Genomic DNA, 5,000 nt, shown 5'->3' with positions numbered 1-5,000 from the left:
ATATGCTGTAGAGCTCTGTAAACTAGAGTAAACAATTGCATGTGTAAATAAGAACGAGAATCTGGTCAGAAGTAAGAAAAGGCTGGAGAGAAAGTGTTTTTTTTTTTTTCTGCCGTATGTAACGGGTTCTTCGAAGTCAGTAGAGGATGATGAGTATCAAATTTAATCGATTTTCGGGATGAGTGGACAGTATTTTATGTTGTTTAATTGTTTGTAGACAGACTGACGGAAGCTTGTTCCAGATAGGAATAAAACCCGTGTACTTTGTAAACAGTAAATTGTCTGGTTGGATTCAGGTTTGTGCCACTGTCTTGAAATTCAACATAGGAACAGGTTTAGGCTATTGGAGTTTTTTAATTGAAAATGTGTTCGCTCTCCTTACGTTATGTGACAGCCATATGCTGTAGAATGTGTGTGGTGTTACAAGCGTTTGTGACTAATATGTTAGTGTTTACGGTAATGTGTGACCTTTAGCGTCAAAAGGCATAAAATTTTACATCTAAACATGTCAGCCACTGCTGCTTCGTCATCGCAGGGGCATCTGCTTCTAAATACAGGAAAAATCCTTCAAAACATATGATTGTCTTTGTTCTTTACGAGTTACAGCCTTGTTGACTCTGATGGTAGTCACTACAAAGTCATCTTCTGTTAGACTTCCATTTAAAAACAACAGAACAAAGGTAATGTCGGTCGACGGTCGTCAGGTGCACCCCTTTCCCGATTACGTATAGAACTCAGGTTGCAGTAGAAAGCTTGCAGTGCCGTGAAGATTTCCCTTTGCAAAATGTCCGTGCCAGCTGTCACAATCATGGGGAAGAGAAGAGGGGAGAGAAAGAAAGAAAGAAAGAAACAACCACCGGCATCTCAAACTTGCGGCGGGTAATTGTCATGACGTCATACGTGGTAGAGGAAGAGTTGGGTAATATTTGAAAAGACAGACTGCATCCACTTACTACTCGGGAGTAAGGCTTTAAATCAGAAGATGGATTGTTGAGAGGGATGTTGGGGGCTAATCTTCCCATCCTTTTTCTCTTCCCCTCATTTACTTTTTCTTGACTTGACTGATCTCTTACGGAAACTCTTAAGGGGATCACAGGGGATTTCCCCCTCTGTCTCTCAGTTGCTGCTGCCACGCGGGGGCAGCGAAGGAAGGCCGCTTACAAGCAAGACCAGTTACAAGTCCGTTGATGTAAATTCTGCCCGTGTCGAGTGACTCATACCATTAACGGTCAACACTGCGGCTGACAAATGTCCGTGTTTATGGAGGTTGGACTGCCGCCCATGTATTGACATGTTGCTGCAAGAGAATGTCACAATAGTTTGTTCGATTAAACAACAAGCAATTTGTAAGGTAAAAACTATCTTAGAGGTGGGAGCGGTTAAATGTTCTGAGAGAGAGAAAGGGAGCGACCTATTTAACCCAAGGTCCTTGATTTAACTTAGCTCATTGTAATCATGCATATAGGCTTGCTTGAGCATATGCCACACGTTTTCTAAGTCGATTTCCTTTTTGATTACTGAAGCGAGTGAGTCTGCCTTCCAAGATGCTGCCTTTGTTATAAACGTTTCATTGTGGTGGGAGGAAGATGCTGCTTATGCTAGTGTGGTGTATCAGTAATGACTGGAGTGGTTTGACCATGTGTTCGTAGTTGGAATAGATGTTACGTAAGCATCTCTCTCTCTCTCTCTCTCTCTCTCTCTCTCTCGACTCTCTACGACAAACAACAGTTGTCTAACAACACTGCTTAGGTCTACCGAGTTTTATGGGACTCGCATATAACATTCCAGTCTTGTGTTTTTCGGGACTTGTACGTTAATCGTTAAGTGAGAGCTTAACTCACAACCAAAGTTACTACGAGGCCAAAGAAAAGAGACTTAATAGTCATGTTTATACGTAGCCCTTTTTGAGAGCTGCGAATTTGATTGTGCAGTTATGATATACATATATATATATATATATATATATATATATATATATATATATATATATATATATATATATATATATATATATATATATATATAATATATAATATACATATATATCTACACATATATATATTATATATACTGTATATGTATATGGGTATCAGCTATAGTTAGAATAAGGGTGGAATATGGATTTCTGGATACAGTTTGTACTTACGTCGTATCTGGTGGATAATACCACTCACACTATCAGAATCAAGATAATGGAGACAAATTGACCTCATATATCAGTGTAAATCTACTTTGGCAGTATTTTCAGCTTACATATTTTGCGTGGTTTGCTCAGTGCAATTGCGCTGTTATGCACAGAGAGCGTTATTAAGGCAGGTTCTGTTCTGTATGTTTTGGGCTGCACCACCTCGTGCCCACCTGCTGGCTTCAGGTGCCAAAGTGCCCTGTCTAGCCACTGCTCGTAGGTGCCACTCCCTTGACTCCTGTTTCTGTCGATGTTACCGGCGCTGGCAGTCTCGTTGACTCTGGTGATCGTGGAAGGATCTCCCATCCGATAAGCTCTCCGGTCTGGTAGGCGCACTGTGAACGCCGCCCAATAGAGTTGTTCTCTTGCGCGGCGGATTCTTGGTGAAGGAAATAAACAGGAAAGATTCGCTAGTTTTGGAACTCTGCCTCTTCTGTCATAATGGCAGAGGCCGGAAGGCTACGTTACACCATTTCTTTCTGGCGTGGCGAAAGTTTTGATGGCGTGTAATAGTTGTAATTGAAGGCATTTCTTGCTTTTCGTGAGCTCGGACGGCGTTGTCGTGACAACAGGTCCTCGTTTGCGACCTACTTCCATCCTTTGAGTGGAATACACCTAGTCGAACCATCTGAAGATAATTAAGCCATTTGGGAACTTAGTCATTTTTAAGCTATTTTGTGTAAACGTGAATCGATTATGTCATTTCGTTGAGACGTAGGCGACATTTTTGTGGATGTATATTTATAAAGAAAAACTGTCACGCGTTAGAGTAAAGACAACCCAAGGCAGAAGAAGCATTGTGTACTGCGATGTTGCAGAGGAGTTGTGGAGTTCCGTTAAGTAATTATTATCAGTTAACTAAGCAACAGTGACTCATCAACAGCAGCGGGGGCCTGAGCGTCATTAGGGTCTTCTGCGTTCTCTACTGCTGCCGCTGCTCAACTTAGCCATTGCCTCCCTTATAACGACACTCCAGTATTTCTGATCTTCTGACTAATACCGCCGTTCCTTTTGAATGTGTATCTGGGGAGGTGTCCAAAAAAAAAAGAAAAAAAAAGCTAGGGGAGTGGGGGTGGTGGTGGTGGTGGTGATGGGGGCGGATGGTGTTGGGCGGCTATGTATGAAACGTCAAGACAAAAAGTCTTTCTTTATAGCACGAAAGGAAGGCATGTGCGGCGGACTTCCATCAGACATGGCACCGCCCGTCACAGCCACCTTAACCCACTTTCAATGTGTAATTAATATCAACCAAGCCGTGTTTTACATTTCATGTCCCCCTCATTTAAAGAAAGATTGTAATCATAAACTTGGCGGCTAGCCTGTCACTATGCAGACAGAGTTGACGCGAGAACTGGTATTTTTTAATGTTAATACGAAATTGCGTATTTCTGAATCAAAGGGTTAACAATGTTAGCGGAGTATAATTGTGGCGTTTTATTCTGTTGAAGATTAAAAGAATTTAAATGAAAGCCGTCGATATGCATATTCTAAACGGTTCACACAAGTCAAAAGTTAACGCTCTCTCTCTCTCTCTCTCTCTCTCTCTCTCTCTCTCTCTCTCTCTCTCTCTCTCTCTCGTGCTAAATACGGTTCCTTAAGATACAAATAGGCCGCATGGTGCCACACCGGGCAAACATCTATAAAATGTCGGGAATTGGTGATTGGGTGACACCCAGTCGACGTTCGCTGATACTGCCGGGATTTTGTTGGCACTTGAACTATTTCTCTCTCTCTCTCTCTCTCTCTCTCTCTCTCTCTCTCTCTCTCTCTCTCTCTCTCTCTCTCTCTCTCTCTCTCTCATAAATACAAATCTGTGTGTTGACTTTGACACTTTTACACATTCTTTCGGACCTCTATCGGTAATGATTTTTTTGGTATTTACTTATATATAGAACATATTCTAAGCATGAAATGTTTATCATGACAGCAGCATTTGTCAGGGAGAAAATATGTAATTACACTCCTATACTCACACACACACGCGCCCATAAATATTATATATATATATATATATATATATATATATATATATATATATATATATATATATATATATATATATATATATATATATATATATATATATATATATATATATATATATATATATATATATATATATATATATATATATATGCCCATGTGTGTGTGAGTATAGGAGTGTAATTACATATTTTCTCCCTGACAAATGCTGCTGTCATGATAAACATTTCATGCTTAGAATATGTACTATATGTAAGTAAATTCCAAAATAAAATCATTACATATATATGCAAGTCTACAATATATATATATATATATATATATATATATATATATATATATATATATATATATATATATATATATATATATATATATTTATATATATATATATATATATATATATATATATATATATATATATATATACATATATATATATATATATATATATATATATATATATATATATATATATATATATATATCTCCACATATGTACAAACGTGCACTCACAATATACGTTAAACTGATTCATATCTATATCTATCGAATTAAAATATATATATATATATATATATATATATATATATATATATATATATATATATATATACACATGTATGTATATGACTTTTTATCACATCACCGTGATTCATATTCAAACGCTGCAAACGTCCTTTAATATATTCGCTCTTCGAAAACTGATCTTCATATATGTTACCGAAGGGGAATATTTAGTTGATAATAAATTCGTCGTCTCTATGGGCTCGAACCAACGAATTAAAACTCAGGACACAGTGGACGCATAATCGGCCAGCAATGAGGTATA

The 5,000-nt window shown here is 37.9% G+C and overlaps 1 protein-coding gene across 12 annotated transcripts in view; it reads left to right on the top strand.

Moving 5' to 3' along the window:
* The window catches only part of CdGAPr (GTPase-activating protein CdGAPr), an 842,258-nt gene that overhangs the window by 709,989 nt on the left and 127,269 nt on the right, over nucleotides 1-5,000 (top strand). For 2 of the 12 annotated variants that reach the window (XM_067112528.1, XM_067112527.1), the window contains exon 1: nucleotides 2,449-2,511. The exons of the other annotated variants lie outside the window; for them this stretch is intronic. The gene's annotated coding sequence lies outside the window, so the exon portion shown is untranslated. Of the gene's footprint in view, nucleotides 1-2,448; nucleotides 2,512-5,000 lie in introns of those variants that run through there. 12 annotated transcript variants of the gene reach the window in all.

This window comes from Macrobrachium rosenbergii, chromosome 12 (assembly GCF_040412425.1).
Source record: "Macrobrachium rosenbergii isolate ZJJX-2024 chromosome 12, ASM4041242v1, whole genome shotgun sequence".
NCBI lineage: Eukaryota > Metazoa > Arthropoda > Malacostraca > Decapoda > Palaemonidae > Macrobrachium > Macrobrachium rosenbergii.
Note: the sequence above shows the minus strand (reverse complement) of the source record. Positions and strands in the feature narration are given on the sequence as shown.